The sequence below is a fragment of the Cicer arietinum genome, chromosome 3 (genome assembly GCF_000331145.2).
Source record: "Cicer arietinum cultivar CDC Frontier isolate Library 1 chromosome 3, Cicar.CDCFrontier_v2.0, whole genome shotgun sequence".
NCBI lineage: Eukaryota > Viridiplantae > Streptophyta > Magnoliopsida > Fabales > Fabaceae > Cicer > Cicer arietinum.
The window spans coordinates 10,063,477-10,082,224 of NC_021162.2; positions in this window are offsets into that span (position 1 = coordinate 10,063,477).

The following is an 18,748-nucleotide window of genomic DNA, read 5'->3' on the forward strand; positions in this document are numbered from 1 at the left end:
AAAACCTGTTTATGAGTTGCCAAGAAAACATACTCACCTGTTTATGAGTTTCCAAGAAAACATACAACAATCTATTACAAGACGCTCGAACCTTAACTCGATCATTCAAGAAATTGAGCGAAAATTGAAAGACACCCTTAAGTTATTAACACATATTCAGCTAGATTTGGACTCTAATAATGAATCTGAAATCTCATGTTCTTCCTAGAAATATCATTGTATAATTGAATGAAAAAATTATCCAAACTCAACCTATACCACAATCTACACACAGTTTTGATCCTAAAAAGGGATTTCACTGGTAACCTAGCAAGAATCTGAATAACAACCTCATGTGGAAAAATCCCATCTCCTAATTTAAAATCCAAAACTATATACAAATTATTTTAATAACAAATTAAAAAAAAATTAAAAATTTGGGTTGCGAAAAAACAAGGTAAAGATTTCAACTTTGCTTACCAGAACAAAATTGGGGGTATGCGATGAAACTGAAATTGCTGGAATAATGAGAAAGTTGAAAATGATAATGAAATAAACTAGAAGACACATAGATGAATAGAGAAGAATGGTGGTGGTGGTGGTGGTGGTTGGTTTGTGGCGGTGGTTGGTCATAATCGAGAGTGAAGGAGAAGAAACTGAGAACGAAGGAAAGCAAAAGACAGGCTTTTTTGGTGAGTGAGGGAAAGAAGAAAGACGGCGTGATGGCGAAGTCGCGGCGCGATGGCTATCGTTGAGATGCAATGGCGCGGCGTGACGGTGTGCCTGTTGAAGTTTGGTAAAGGCGAGATTGAAAAACTAAGGTGTGATTAGGTTTGGGGATCTTTTATATTTTCCTATTTTACTTTTCATGTATGTTAAAAAATTGAACAATCTTAATGGGTATTAACAAAATCAGTTAATTTTACTCTACTTTTCTACAACATAATAAATTTATTTTTTTAATAATTTTATGTTACATTTAAGAATTAATATATTTTGATATTATTAAATTAAATTACTCATAATTAATTAACGTATAGTTTACAAATGAGTTTGACTATATTTTAGACTTGTTATCATTAATTTTTTAAATTTTCATCAATTTAGAATAATTTTTAAATAAAGTTTTTTGTTAAGATTCTAGTTAAAATTAATATTAATATTAAAATTTTAATTACAAAACTAATTTATCAAATCATTTGAGTCAAAATTGAATAGATAAATGTATCAAAACATTTAATTTAGTTAATTAAATAATTACTATAACAATACGCACATTAATAAATAAATAAAAATGATCAGTCGAAATATTGGTAGTACTTATAAGTTGTCTTACTTTTTTATTTTGTTTAAAACACAATTATATTTTATTTATGTAAAAATAAACAAAAATAAATTATATAAATCACAAAATAATTATATAAATCACAAAATTTTTATTGAAAAATAAATAAAATTCACAAATCAGGAAATTTAGCGTCGGCTCTACCGACGCTATAAGGGTAATTAAAGTTTAAAAATAAACTAGTGTATGCCATACTTTACTTAGCGTCGGCTAAGCCGCCGCTACTAATTAATAAAAACAAAAAAAGGAATTTGGTGAGTTAGCGTGCGCTCAACCGACGCTAAGTGGACACTAAATAGCGTCGGTGTCGTGGCCGACGCTAAATATGGCAGCTAAATCCAGTTTTTCTAGTAGTGATTTTAGTTAAGTGGTATGAAAGTCGCCCGAAAAGTCCAGATGAAATCGAAGACCGGGAAGCCCTTATAGCATTCTTCTCCAAAATTTATAATTGCCTTTCGGGTTCTGCGCCAGATTTCATAACACTAACCATCGTTTGGTCCGAAACTACGAATATCGATCCATTTTTGTCGGGTGGTACGAAGATCCCCCGAAAAGTCCAGATAAAATCGAGGACCAGAAGACCCTTACATCATTCTTCTCCTAAATTTATAACAGTGTTTCGGATTCTGCATCAGATTTGAAACACTAGCCATCATCTGGTCCGAATAATATATTTCAGTCCATTTTTTTCGAGGGGTAAGAAAATCGCCCAAAAAGTCTAGAAGAAATCGGGGAATTAGAGACCCTTATAGGATTCTTCTTCTAAATTTATAATTGTGTTTCGAGATCTGCGTCAGATTTCAACAACTAGCCATCGCCTTGTTCAAAAATACGGATTTCGGTCCATTTAAGTCGGGAAGTATGAAAATCGCACGGAAAGTCTAGATGAAATCGAGGACCGAGAGACCCTTATAGCATTCTTCTTCTAGATTTATAATTGTGTTTCGGGTTTCGCGTTAGATTTCAAACACTAACAATCGTCTTGTTCAAAAAAATGGATTTCGGTCTATTTTAGTTGGATGGTACGAAAGTTGCCCGAAATGTCCAAATGAAATTTAAGACCGGGAGACCCTTATGGCATTCTTCTCCAAAATTTATAACTATGTTTCGTGTTCCGCGCTAGATTTCAAACACTAGCAATTGTTTGGTTTGAAAATACAGATTTTAGTCCATTTTTGTTGAGGGGTATGAAAGTCGCCCGAAAAGTCAAGATGAAATTGAGGACCAAGAGACCCTTATTGCATTCTTCTCCAAAATTTATAACGGAGTTTCGGGTTCCGCCTTAGAATTCAAACACTAGCAACTGTCTTGTTCAAAAATAAGAATTTCGGTCCATCTTTGTTAGGTGGTACGAAAATCACCCGAAAAGCCCAGATGAAATCGAGGACCGGGAGACCCTTATAACATTCTTCTCCTATATTTATAACTGAGTTTCGGGTTCCACGTCAAATTTCAAACACTAGAAATCCTCTTGTTCGAAAATACGAATTTCTGTCTATTTTTTATCGGGTGGTTCAAAAATCTCCCGAAAAGTCCATATAAAACTGTGGATCGGGAGACTCTGGTAGCATTCTTCTCCAAAATTTATTACTGGTTTTTAGGTTCCGCACAAAATTCCTAACACTTGCCATCGTCATGTCCAAAAATATAGATTCCGGTCCTTTTTTGTCAAGGGGTAAGAAAATCGCCTGCAAAGTCCAGATGAAATCGAGCACCGAGAGACCCTTATAGCATTCTTCTCCTAAATTTATAATTGTATTATGAGATTCGTGTCGGATTTAAAACACTAGCCATTGTTTTGTTCAAAAATACGAATTTCGGCCCATTTTAGTCGGGTAATACGAAAATCACTTGAAAATACCAGATGAAATCAAGGACCGGGAGACCCTTATAGCATTCTTCTCCTAAATATATAACAATGTTTCAGATTCCCGATCAAATTTCAAACACTAGCCATCGTTTGGTCCGAAAATATAGATCTTGGTCCATTTTTTTCGAGGGGTACGAAAATCGCCCGAAAAGTCCATATGAATTCGACGACGAGAGACCCTTATAGCATTCTTCTTCTAAATTTATAACTATATTTCGGTTTCCATGTCAAATTTCAAATACTAGCCATCGTCTCGCACGAAAATACGGATTTCAATCCATTTTAATCTAGTGGTATGAAAATTGCCCGAACTGTCCAAATGAAATCCAGGATCGGGAGACCCTTATAACATTCTTCTCCAGAATTTATAATTGTGTTTCAGGTTCCGCGTTAAATTTCAAACCATAGCTCTTGTTTGGTCTTGAAATACTGATTTCAGTCCATTTTTTTCGGGTGGTATGAAAATCTCCCGAAAAATCCATATCAAATTTAGGACTGAGAGATCCTTATAGCATTCTTTTCCAAAATTTATAACTGTGTTTCGGGTTTCGTGTCAAATTTCAAACACTAGCACTCGTCTATTCTGAAATACTGATTTCGGTCCATTTTTGTCGGGAGGTATGAAAATCGCCCGAATAGTCCTGATGAAATCGAGGACTAAGAAACCCTCATAGCATTCTTATCCAAAATTTATAACTTTATTTCGGGTTCCGCCACAGATTTCAAACACTAGCTATTGTATGGTCCAAAAACGAAGATTTTTGTCCATTTTTGTCGAGGGGTGCGAAAATTGCATGAAAAGTCCAGATGAAATCGAGGAGAAAAAGATTCTTGTAGCAATCTTCTCCTAAATTTATAACTGAGTTTCGGGTTCTACATCGTATTTCAAACACTAGCCCTCGTCTGGTCCGAACTACAGATTTTGGTCCATTTTTGTTATTTGGTACGAAAATAGCCCAAAAAGTCCAGATGAAATCGAGGGCTAGAAGACTTTCATAGCATTCTTCTCCTAAATTTAAAAATGTATATCAGGTTCCGCGTCAGATTTCATACACTAGCAATCGTCTTGTTGAAAATTACGGATTTCGGTCCATTTTAGTCGGGGAGTACGAAAATCGCTTTAAAAGTCCAGATGAAATCGAGGACCGGGTGACCCATATAACATTCTTCTCCTAAATATATAACAATATTTATCATTTCCTGACAGATTTCAAACACTAGCCATCGTCTGGTATGAAAATACAGATTTCGGTCCATTTTTGTCGGGTGGTACGAATATTGCCCAAAAAGACCCGATGAAATCGAGGACCAGGAGACCCTTATAGCATTCTTCTCTTAAATTTATAACTGACTTTCAGGTTCTGCCTCAGATTTCAAACACTAGCAATTGTCTTGTTCAAAAATACGCATTTCGGACCATGTTTGTCGGGAGGTATGAAAATCGCCCGAAAAGCCTAGTTAAATTCGAGGACCGGGAGACCCGTATAGCATTCTTCTCCTAAATTTATAACTGAGTTTCGGGATCTGCGTCAAATTTCAAACACTAGCAATCATCTTGTTTGAAAATACGCATTTTGTTCAATTTTTTGTCGGGTGGTACGAAAATCACCCGAAAAGTCCAGATGAAATCGAGGAACGAAAGACCTTGATAGCATTCTTCTCCAAAATGTATTACTGGTTTTTAGGTTTTGTGCCAGATTTCAAACACTTGCCATCGTCTTATCCAAAAATATAGATTTCGGTCCATTTTGGTTGAGGGGTAAGAAAATCGCCTGAAAGTTCCAGATGAAATCGAGGACCGAGAGACCCTTATAGCATATTTCTCCTAAATTTATAAATGTGTTCCGAGTTATGTTTCGGACTTCAAACACTAGCCATTTTTTTGTTTAAAAATATGAATTTCGATCCATTTTAGTTGAGTGGTACGAAAATCACCCGAAAATACCAGATGAAATCGAGTACCGGGAGACCCTTGTAGCAGTCTTCTCCATAATATATAACAGTGTTTCGGATTCCGGGTCAGATTTCAAACACTAGCCATCGTCTGGGTCGAAAATATAGATTTTCGTTCATTTTTGTCGAGGGGTACGAAAATCGCCCAAAAAGTCCGAATGAAATCAACAACCGAGAGACCCTTATAGCATTCTTCTTCTAAATTTAAAAATGTATATCAGGTTCCTCGTCAGATTTCATACACTAGCAATCGTCTTGTTGAAAATTACGGATTTCGGTCCATTTTAGTCTAATGGTATGCAAATCGCCGGAAAAGTCTTGATAATATCTTCACAACGTCATATTTCAAATGAAAATCGATCCAATAGTCCAAATAAAATCGAGGACCTGGAAACCCTTATAGCATTCTTCACCTTAATATATAAACGTGTTTCGGGTTCCGGTTCAGATTTCAAACACTAGCCATCGTCTTGTCCGAAAATACATATTTTGGTCAATTTTTGTCTAGGGGTACGAAACTCACCCGAAAAGTCCCGATGAAATTGAGGACCGACAGAACCTTATATCATTCTTCTTCTAAATTTTTAACTATGTTTCGGGTTCTGCGTCAAATTTCAAACACTAGCCATCGTCTTGTTCGAAAATTCAGATTTCGGTCCATTTTAGTCGGGTTGTACGAAAATCTCCTGAAATGTCTAAATGAAATTGAGGGTTGTGAGAATCTTATAGCATTTTTCTCCTAAATTTATAACTTTGTTTCAAGTTCCGCGTCAGATTTCAAAAACTATCCATCGTCTTGTTCTAAAAAATGGATTTCGGCCCATTTTTGTCGTGTGGTACGAAAATCTCCCGAAAACATTCTTCGTGTGGTACGAAAATCTCCTGAAAACGTTTTTTGTCGGCCCATTTTTGTCGTTTGTTACAAAACCCTTAAAACCTTCTTCTCCTAAATTTATAATTGTTTTTGGTTCCGCGTCAAATATCAAACACTAGCCCTCGTCTAGTCCGAAAATACAGATTTTGGTCCATTTTTGTCGAGTAGTACGAAAATTGCCGAAAAGTCTAGACTTTTGGGGCGATTTTCGTACCCTTCGACAAAAGTAGACTGAAATCCGTATTTTCGAACAAGAAGATGGATAGTGTTTGAAAACTGACGCATAACCCGAAACACAGTTATAAATTTAGGAGAAGAATGCTATAAAAGTCTTCTAGTCCTCGATTTCATCTGGACATTTCGGCGATTTTCGTACTACCTGATAAAAAAGGACCGAAATCCGTATTTTCGAACAAGACAATGGCTAGTGTTTGAAATATGACGCGGAACCAGAAACACAATTATAAATTTAGGAGAAGAATGCTTTAAGAGTCTATTGGTCCTCGATTTCATCTCGACATTTCCAGCGATTTTCGTACCACCTGATTAAAATGGACCAATATCTGTGTTTTTGAACAAAATCATTGCTAGTGTTTGAAATCTGAAGCGGAACCCGAAACAAAGTTACAAATTTAGAAGAACAATGCTATAAGGGTCTCTTGGTCCTCGATTTCATCTGGACTTTTCGGCAGCTTTTTGTATTACATTACAAAAATGGACAAAAATCTGTATTTTCGAACCAAACGATGGCTAGTGTTTGAAATCTGAGGTGGAACCTAAAACATTGTTATATATTTAGGAGAAGAACTCTATAAGGGTCTCCCGGTCCTCGATTTCATCTCGACTATTCGGACGATTTTCGTACCATCCGAGTAAATTGGACCGAAATCTGTATTTTCGAACTAGAAGATGGCTAGTTTTTGAAATGTGACGCTGAACTCGAAACACAATTATAAATTTAGAAGAAGAATGCTATAAGGGTCTCTCTGTCCTCGATTTCATTTTGACTTTTCGGGCGAGTTTCGTACCCCTCGACCAAAATTGACCAAAATATGTATTTTTGGACCAGAGGGTGGCAATTGTTTGAAACCTGATGCGGAACCCGAAACACGATTATATATTAAGGAGAAGAATGATATAAGGGTCTCTCGGTTCATGATTCATCTCGTAATTTCGGGTGATTTTCATACCACCTTACTAAAATGGACCAAATTCGTATTTTTGAACAAAACAATGGCTAGTGTTTGAAATCCGACACAAAACTCAAAACACAGTTATAAATTTACGAGAAGAATGCTAAAAGGGTCTCTCGGTCCTCAATTTCATTTGGACTTTTCAGGCGATTTTCTTACCGCTCGACAAAAAAAGATCGAAATCTATATCTTCGGACTAGACGATACCAAGTGTTTGAAATCTGGCGGGGAACCTAAAAACCAGTAATAAATTTTGGAGAAGAATGCTATAAGGGTCTCCTGGTCCTCGATTTCATCTTGGCTTTTCGGGCGATTTTCGTATCACCCAACGAAAATGGTCCGAAATTCGTATTTTTGGACAAGACGATGGCTAGTGTTTGAAATCTGGCGCGAAATGTGAAACACTGTTATAAATTTGGGAGAAGAATTCTATAAGGGTCTCTCTGTCCTCAATTTCATCTGGACCTTTTGGGCGATTTTCGTACCCCTCGACAAAAACGGACTAAAATCTGTATTTTCGAACCAGACATTGGCTAGTGTTTGAAATCTAGCGCGGAACTCGAAACACAGGTTTTAATTTTGGAGAAGAATGATATAAGGGTCTCTCGGTCCTCGATTTCATCTGGACTTTTTGGGCGACTTTCGTACCACTAGATTAAAATGAACCGAAATCCATATTTTCAAACAAGACGATTGTTAGTGTTTGAAATCTGACGCGGAACCCAAAACACAGTTATAAATTTATAAGAAGAATGCTATAAGGGTATTTCTGTTCTCGATTTCATCTGGACCTTTCGGGCGATGGCTAGTTTTTGAAATCTGACGCGGAACCCGAAACAAAATTTTAAATTTAGAAGAAGAATCCTATCGGAGTCTCCAAGTCCTTGATTTCATCTAGACTTTTCAGGCGATTTTCTTAACCCCTCGAAAAAAATGGACTGAAATCTATTATTCAGACTAGATGATGGCTAGTGTTTGAAATCTGATGCGGAATCCGAAACACTATTATAAATTTTGGAGAAGAATGTTGTAAGGGTCTCCTGGTCCTCGATTTATCTGGACTTTTCGGGGGATTTTCGTACAACCCAATAAAAATTGACTGGAATACGTATTTTCGGACCAGACGATGGCTAGTGTTTAAAATCGGGCGCATAGCCCAAAAATCAGTTATAAATTTTGGAGAAGAATGATATAAGGGTCTCCTGGTCCTCGATTTCACTGGACTTGTCGGGCTATTTTCGTACCACCAGACCACAATGGACCTAAATCTGTATTTTCGGACAAGACAATGCCTAGTGTTTGAAATATGACGCGGAACTCGAAACACAGTTATAAATTTTGGAGAAGAATGCTATTAGGGGATCTGGGTCCTCGATTTGATCTAGACTTTTCGGGCGATTTTCGTACCACCAGACCACAATGGACCTAAATCTGTATTTTCGGACAAGACAATGCCTAGTGTTTGAAATATGACGCGGAACTCGAAACACAGTTATAAATTTTGGAGAAGAATGCTATTAGGGGATCTGGGTCCTCGATTTGATCTAGACTTTTCGGGCGATTTTCGTACCACCAGACCACAATGGACCTAAATCTGTATTTTCGGACAAGACAATGCCTAGTGTTTGAAATATGACGCGGAACTCGAAACACAGTTATAAATTTTGGAGAAGAATGCTATTAGGGGATCTGGGTCCTCGATTTGATCTAGACTTTTCGGGCGATTTTCGTACCACCAGACCACAATGGACCTAAATCTGTATTTTCGGACAAGACAATGCCTAGTGTTTGAAATATGACGCGGAACTCGAAACACAGTTATAAATTTTGGAGAAGAATGCTATTAGGGGATCTGGGTCCTCGATTTGATCTAGACTTTTCGGGCGATTTTCGTACCACCAGACCAAAATGGACAAAAGTTCGTATTTTCGGACCAGACGATGGATAGTGTTTGAAATCTGACGCAGAACCCGAAACACAATTAAAATTTATGGAGATGAATGTTATAAGGGTCTCCTAGTCCTCGATTTCATCTAGACTTTTCCGAAGATTTTCGTACCACCCGACAAAAATGGACCGAAATCCGTATTTTCGAACAAGACGATGGCTAGTGTTTGAATTTTGACACAGAAACTGAAACCCAGTTTTAAATTTTGAAGAAGAATGCTATAAGGGTTTCCAGGTCCTCCATTTCATCGGGACGTTTCGGTCGATTTTCGTAACAATCGACAAAAATATGCCAAAATCTGTATATTCGGACTAGGTGATGGCTAGTGTTTGAATATTGACACGGAACCTGAGGATTGAGAGTCTCTTGTAGCATTCTTCTCTAAAATTTATAACTATGATTCAGGTCTCGCGCTAGATTTCAAACACTAGCCATCGTTTGGTCCGAAAATACATATGTTGGTCCATTTTTGTCGAGGGGTACGAAAATCGTCTGAAAAGTCGAAATGAAATCGAGGACCGTGAGACCATTACAGCATTCTTCCCCAAAATTTATAACTTTGTTTCCGGTTCTGCGTCAGATTTCCAACACTAGCCATCAGCCGGTCTAAAAATACGTATTTCGCCCAAAAAGTACAAATCCAATCGAGGACCCGAAGACCCTTATAGCATAGTTCTCCAAAATTTATAATTGTGTTTTGGGTTCCGCATCAGATTTCAAACACTAGCCATTGTCTTGTCAGAAAATACAGATTTCGATCCATTTTGGTCGGGTGGTACGAAAAATCGCCCGAAAGTCCAGATGATATCGAGGACCAGGAGACCCTTAAAGCATTCTTCTCGTAAATTTATAACAGTGTTTTAGATTTCACATCAGATTTCAAACACTAGCCATCATCTAGCATAATAATAGATTTCGGTCCATATTTTTCGAGGGGTAAGAAAATCGCCCGAATAGTCCAGCTAAAATCAAGGAGCATTTTTGTCGGGTGATACGAAAATCACTTGAAAAGACTAGGTGAAATCGATGACCAGGAGACGCTTATAGCATTCTTCTCCTAAATTTATAACTGAGTTTAAGGTTCCACGCCAGATTTCAAACACTTGCCATCGTCTGGTCCGAAAATATAGATTTTGGTCCTTTTTTGTCGAGGGGTAAGAAAATCGCTTGAAAAGTCCAGATGAAATCGAGGACCAAGAGACCCTTATAACATTCTTCTCCTAAATTTATAACTGAGTTTAAGGTTCCACGCCAGATTTCAAACACTTGCCATCGTCTGGTCCGAAAATATAGATTTTGGTCCTTTTTTGTCGAGGGGTAAGAAAATCGCTTGAAAAGTCCAGATGAAATCGAGGACCAAGAGACCCTTATAACATTCTTCTCCTAAATTTATAACTATGTTCCAAGTTCCGTGTCAAATTTCAAACACTAGCCATTGTTTTGTTCAAAAATACTAATTTCAGTTCATTTATGCATTTTCTTCTAAATTTATTTTTGTATTTTGGGTTCCATGCCAAATTTCAAACACTAGCCATCGTCTGGTCTGAAAATACGGATTTCAATCCATTTTAGTCTAGCGGTATGAAAATCTCGCGAAAGGTCCTGATGAAATCGAGGACCGGGAGACCCTTATAGCATTCTTCTCTAAAATTTATAACTGTTTTTCAGGTTCCGCGTCAAATTTCAAACACTAGCCCTTGTTTGGTCCGGAAATATTGATTTCGATCCTTTTTTGTCGGTTGGTATGAAAATCTCCCGAAACGTCCAGATGAAATCGAGGACCGGGAAACCCTTATAGAATTCTTCTTTAAAATTTATAATTGTGTGTCGGGTTCCTTGGCAGATATCAAACAATAGCTATCGGTAGGTCCGAAAATACAGATTTTGCTCCATTTTTGTCGAAGGGTACGAGAATTGCCCGAAAATTCCAGATGAAATTGAGTAGAAGAAGATTCTTGTAGCATTCTTCTACTAAATTTATAACTGAGTTTCGGGTTCTGCATCATATATCAAACACTAGCCATTATCTGCTCTGAAAATACAGATTTCGGCCTATTTTTCTCGGGTGATACGAAAATCGCCTGAAAAGACCAGATGAAATCGAGGATTGGGAGACCGTTATAGCATTCTTCTCCTTAATTTATAATTGAGTTTCGGGTTCCGCCTCTGATTTCAAACATTAGCAATTGTCTTGTTCGAAAATACGGATTTGAGTTCATTTTTGACGTGTGGTACAAAAATCGCCTAAAGAGACCAGATGAAATCAAGGACCAAGAGACCCTTATAGCTTTCTTCTCCTAAATTTATAACTGAGTTTCGGGTTCCGCGTCAGATTTCAAACACTAGCATTTATCTTGTTCGAAAATACGGATTTCGGTTCATTTTTTGTCGGGTGCAACGAAAATCACTCGAAAAGTCCAGAGGAAATCGAGGACCGGGAGACCCTGATAGCATTCTTCTCCAAAATTTATTACTTGTTTTTAGGTTCAACGTCAGATTTCAAACACTTGCCATTTTAGTCGGGTGGTACGAAAATCACTCGAAAATACCAGATGAAATCGAGGACCCAGAGACCCTTATAGCATTCTTCTTCTATATTAATAGCCATTGTCTTCTAGTTCCATGTGAAATTTCAAACAATAGCCATTGTCTGGTCCAAAAATACGGATTTCAATCCATTTTAGTCTAGTGGTATGAAAATCGCCCGAAAAGTCCAGATGAAATCGAGGACCGAGAGACCCTTATAAACTCTTCTCCTAAATTTCTAAATGTATTTCAGATTCCATATAATACCACTAGTTTTGATACAAAAGTCCTGATAAAAGCCTCACAACGTCAGATTTCAAACACTAGCCATTATCTTGTTCGAAAATACATATTTCGTTCCATTTTTTCGGGTGGTACGAAAATCACCAGAAAAGTCCAAATGAAATCGAGGACAGGAAAACCCTCATAGCATTCTTCTCCTAAATTTATAAAATTATTTTAGGTTCCGCGTCAAATTTCAAACACTAGTCCTCTTTTGGTTCGAAAATACAGATTTCGATACATTTTTGTTTAGTGTTACGAAAATCGATCCAAAAGCCCAAATGAAATCGAGGACCGGGAAACCCTTATAGCATTCTTCTCCTTAATATATAACTGTGTTTCGTGTAAGATTTCAAACACTAGCTATCGTTTGGTTTGAAAATTCATATTTTGGTCAATATTGTCGAGGGGTATGAAACTCGCTCGAAAGGTTTTGGATGAAATCGGGGACCAAGAGACACTTATAACATTCTTCTTCTAAATTTATAATTATGTTTTGGGTTCTGCGTCAGATTTTAAACACTATCCATCGTCTAGTTCGAAAATATGGATTTCGGTCATATTTTGTTGTGTGGTACGAAAATCGGCCTAAAAGTCCAGGTGAAACCAAAGACCGGGAAACCCTCGTAGCATTCTTCTCCTAAATTTATAACAGTATTTTAGGTTTTGTGTCAGATTTCAAACACTAGTCATCGTCTGAAAAGAAAACGCCTGAAACGTCCAGATGAAATCGAGGACCGAGAGACCCTTATAGCATTCTTCTCTAAAATTTATAACTGTTTTTCAGGTTCCGCGTCAAATTTCAAACACTAGCCCTTGTTTGGTCCGGAAATATTGATTTCGATCCTTTTTTGTCGGTTGGTATGAAAATCTCCCGAAACGTCCAGATTAAATCGAGGACCGGGAAACCCTTATACCATTCTTCTCCAAAATTCATTACCGTGTTTCAGATTTCGTGTCAAATTTCAAATACAAGCCCCCGTCTGTTAAGGAAATATTAATTTCGGTCCATTTTTGTCGGGTGGTATGAAAATCGCCCGAAAAGACCACATGAAATCGAGGACCGGGAAACCCTTATAGAATTCTTCTTTAAAATTTATAATTGTGTGTCGGGTTCCTTGGCAGATATCAAACAATAGCTATCGGTAGGTCCGAAAATACAGATTTTGCTCCATTTTTGTCGAAGGGTACGAAAATTGCCCGAAAATTCCAGATGAAATTGAGGAGAAGAAGATTCTTGTAGCATTCTTCTACTAAATTTATAACTGAGTTTCGGGTTCTGCGTCAGATTTGGAGAAATCTGTATTTTCAAACCAGACAAGGGCTAGTGTTGGAAATCTAACGCGGAACCCGAAATACAGTTATAAATTTTGGAGAAGAATGCTATAAGGGTCTCTCGGTCCTGGATTGCAACTTGACTTTTCGAACAAGACGATGGCTAGTGTTTGAATTCTAACGCAGAAACCGAAACATGGCTAGTGTTTGAATTCTAACGCAGAAACCGAAACATGGCTATAAGGGTCTCCCAATCCTCGATTTCATCTAGACTTTTTGGTTGATTTTCGTTCCCATCGACAAAAATATGCCGATATTTGTATTTTCGGACCAAACAATGGCTAGTGTTTGGATTTTGACGCGGAACCCGAACCACAAGTATAAATTTTGGAAAAGAATGATATAAGGGTCTCCCAGTCATCGATTTCACCTGGACTTTTCCGTCGATTTTCGTACCACCAGACTAAAATGGACCGAAATTCATATTTTTGAACAAAACGATGGTTAGTGTTTGAAATCTTGCTCGAATCCGAAACACAGTTATAAATTTTGGAGAAAAATGCTATAAGGGTCTCCCAGTTCTTGATTTCATATAGACTTTTCGGGCTATAAGGACCAAAATCCGTATTTTCTTACAAGACGATGGCAAGTGTTTGAAATCTGATGCGGAACCTGAAACACAATTATAAATTTTGGAGAAGAATTCTATAAGGGAATCCTGGTCCTCGATTTCATCTGGTCTTTTCGGGCAATTTTTGTACCACTTGACAAAAATAGACCGAAAATCGTATTTTCGGTCCAGACAATGGCTAGTGTGTGAAATCTGGCGCTGAACCCGCAACGCAGTTATAAATTTAGAACAAAAATTCTATTATGGTCTCCCGGTCCTCGATTTCATTTGGACTTTTCGAGCGACTTTCGTACCCATCGACGATAATGGACCAACATCTGTATTTTCAGACTAGACGATGGCTAGTGTATGAAATCTGCACGAAACCCGAAACAAAGTTATAAATTGTGGAGATGAATGCTATAATTATCTCACGGTCCTTGATTTCATTTGGACCTTCTGGCGATTTTCGTACCCCACAACAAAAATGGACTAACATATGTATTTTAGGACTAGACGATGACTAGTGTTTGAAATCTGGCGCGGAACCTGAAACATAGTTATAAATTTTAGAGAAGAATGCTATAAAAGTCTCTCAGTCATCGATTTCATCGAAACTTTTCAAGCGATTTTCAGACCACCCGACAAAAATGGACCGAAATTTGGTGGTACGAAAATCCCCGATTTCATCTAGACTTTTCAGGAAATTTTCGTACCACCAGACAAAAATGGAACGAAATTCGTATTTTTAGACCAAATGATGACTAATGTTCAAATTATGACCCGAAACACGAAACAAAGTAATATTTATTTGACAACTCTATTTTATTAAATGATATTACTATCTTCGTTATGCAGTCAAACTTTAAAATGAAGATAATAATAACATATAATAAAATAGAATTATCAACTAAATTAATAATTCCATATTCATTTGTAGTTGTACTAAATAACGAAAATAATAATAACATATAACAAAATTGAGTTGTAAAATTAATATGTAATTATTACTTTATTTGACAACTCTATTTTATTATATGTTATTATTATCTTCTTTATGTAGTAAAACTATAAAACAAATATAATAATTAAATTTAATAAAATAGAATTGTCAAATAATGTAATACTTAAAATGCATTCTTCTACTAAATTTATAATTTTGTTTCTGGTCATATTTTGAACATTAGCCATTATTTGGTCTAAATATACGAATTTCGTTCCATTTTTGTCGGGTGGAAGGAAAATTGCATGAAAAGTTTAGGTGAAATCGGGGATTTTTGTACCACCCGATTTCGGTCCATTTTTGACAGGAGGTACGAAAATCGTCTGAAAAGTCCGCGTCAGATTTCAAACACTAGCCACAATCTTTTTCGAAAATACGGATGTTGGTCCTTTTTTTCGATGGTACGAATATCGCCTAAAAAGTACAGATGAAATCGAAGACCCAGAAACCCTTATAACATTCTTCTGTCTATTTAAGTCGGGTGGTACGAAAATCGCCCGAAAAGTCTAGATGAAATCGAGGACCGAGAGACCCTTATATCATTCTTCTTCTAAATTTATAAATGTGTTTCGGGTTCCGCGTTATATTTCAAACACTAACAATCCACTTGCTTGAAAATACGGATTTCAGTCGATTTAAGTCGGGTGGTACGAAAGTCGCCCGAAAAGTCCAGATTAAATCTAGGACTAGTAGACCCTTATATAATTCTTCTCCAAAATTTATAAACGTGTTTCAGGTTTTGCGTCAGATTTCAAATACTAGCCATAGTATTTTTTCGAAAATACGGATTTCAGTCCATTTTAGTTGGATCGTATGAAAATCACCCAAAAAGTCAAGAAGAAATCAAAGACCGAGAGACCCTTATAGCATTCTTCTCCAAAATTTATAATTGTGTCTCGATTTCCGCCCTACATTTCAAACACTATCCCAAAACTGGTCCGAAAATACAAATTTTCCTCCATTTTTGTCGAGGGGTTTGAAAATCGCCCGAAAAGTCCAGATGAAATCGAGGACCGATAGTCCCTTTTAGCATTCTTCTCCAAATTTTTATACGGTTTCGGTCCATTTTTTGTCGAATAGTACGAAAATCACCCAAAAAGTCTAGATGAAACTAAGGACCAAGAGACCTTGATAGCATACTTCTCCTAAATTTATAACTGTGTTCAGAGTTCCGTGTCGGATTTCTAACACTAGCCATTGTTTTGTTCAAAAATACAAATTTCGGTCTATTTCAGTCAGGTGGTACGAAAATCACCCGAAAATACCAGATGAAATCGAGGATCGGGAGATCCTTATAGCATTCTTCTCCTAAATATATAACAGTGTTTGTGATCCCGATTCACATTTCAATCACTAGCCATCGTTTGGTCTGAAAATACGGATTTCAATCCATTTTAGTCTACTGGTATGAAAATCGCCTGAAAAGTCCAGATGAATTCGAGGATCGAGAGACCCTTTATAGCATTCTTCTCCAAAATTTATAACAATGTTTCAGGTTCCGCGTCAAATTTCAAACACTATCCCTCGTCTGTTCCGGAAATACTGATTTCGGTCCATTTTTATCGGATGGTATGAAAATCTCCAGAAAAGTCCAGATGATATCAATGACTGAGAAACCCTTATAGCATTCTTATCCAAAATTTATAAGTATGTTTTGGGTTCCGCGACAGATTTCATACACTAGCTATCGTCTTGTTCGAAAATACAGATTTTGGTCCATTTTTGTCGAGGAGTACCAAAATTGCCCGAAAAGTCCAGATGAAATCGAGGAGAAGAAGATTCTTGTAGCATTCTTCTCGTAAATTTATAAATTAGTTTCGGGTTCTGCGTCAGATTTTCAAACAAACACTAGCCATCGTCTGGTCCGAAAATACGAATTTCTGTCCATATTTGTTAGGTGGTACGAAAATCGCATAAAAAGTCCAGATGAAATCGAGGACCAGGAGACCCTTAAAGCATTCTTCTCCAAAATTTATACATGTGTCTCGGAGACCGAGAAACCCTTTCAAACAAACACTAGCCCTCGTAAGGTCCGAAAATACAGATTTCGGTTCATTTTTGTTAGGTGATACGAAAATCGCCTGAAAAGTCTAGATGAAATCGAGGACCAGAAGACTCTTATAGCATTCTTCTCCTAAATTTTTAAATGTTTATCGGGTTCCGCGTTATATTTCAAACAATACCCATCGTCTTGTTGGAAATTATGGATTTTCGTCCATTTTTGTCGGATTGTACGAAAATTGCCCGACAAGTCTAGATGAAATCGAGGATCGGGTGACCCTTATAGCATTCTTCTCCTATATGTATAACAATGTTTCTCATTTTGGGTCAGATTTGAAACACCAGCCATCGTTTGGTTTGAAAATATAGATTTTGGTCCATTTTTATCGAGGGGTACGAAATTTGCACAAAAAGTCTAGATGAAATCGACGACCGAGAGGCCCTTATAACATTCTTCATCTAAATTTATAACTGTGTATCGGGTTCCACGTAAGAATTCAAACACAAGCTATCATCTTATTCAAAAAAACGGATTTTGGTCCATTTTAGTTAGGTGGTACGAAAATCGCCCTAAAAGTTTAGCGGACCTGGAGAACCTTAAAGCATTCTTCTCCTAAATATATAACAGTGTTTCGAGTTCTGCGTCAGATATCAAACACTGGCCATTGTTTGGTTCGAAAATACAGATTTCGGTCCATTTTTGTCGAGGGGTACGAAAATCGCCCGAAAAGTCCAGATGAAATCGAGGACTGAAAGACCCTTATAGCATTCTTCTTCTAAATTTATAACTGTGTTTCGGGTTCCGTGTAAGATTTCAAACACTAGCCATAGTATTTTTCGAAAAGACCAGTGAAATCGAGGACTAGGAGACCCTTGTAGCATTCTTCTCGAAAATTTATAACTATGTTTCGGGTTTCACGCCACATCTGTATTTTCGGACCAAACGATGACTAGTGTTTAGAGAACAATTCTATAAGAGTCTCTCAGTCCTCGATTTCTTTGGGACTTTTCAGGCGATTTCCCTACCACCAGACAAAAATTGACCGAAATCGGGTGGTACGAAAATCACCGACTTCATCTAGACTTTTCTTGCAATTTTTGAATCACCCGACAAAAATGTAACGAAATTCCTATTTTTAGACCAAATGATGGCTAATGTTCAAAATATGACCCGAAACACAATTATAAATTTAGGAGAAGAATGCTATTTAATTATTACATTATTTGACAACTCTATTTTATTAAATGTTAATATTATATTCGTTTTATAGATTTACTACATAAAGAAGACAATAATAACATATAATAAAATAGAGTTGTCTAATAAAGTAATAATTACATATTAATTTTACAACTCAATTGCGTTATAAGTTATTATTATTTTCGTTATTTAGTACAACTACAAAACGAAGATAATAATAACGTATAATAAAACAGAGTTGTCAAATAAATATGTAATTATTACTTTATTTGAAAACTCTAATTTATTATAAGTTATTATTATCTTCGTTTTGTAGTTGTACTAAATAACGAAAATAATAATAACTTATAACGCAATTGAGTTGTAAAATTAATATGTAATTATTACTTTATTTGAAAACTCTAATTTATTATAAGTTATTATTATCTTCGTTTTATAGCTTTACTTCATAAAATAGAGTTGTCAAATAAAGTAATAATTACATATTTATTTGACAAGTCTATTTTATTAAATGATATTACTATCTTCGTTATGCAATCAAACTTTAAAATGAAGATAATAATAGCATATCATAAAATGGAATTATCAAATAAATTAATAATTACATATTTATTTGACAACTCTGTTTTATTATACGTTATTATTATCTTCGTTTTGTAGTTGTACTAAATAACGAAAATAATAATAA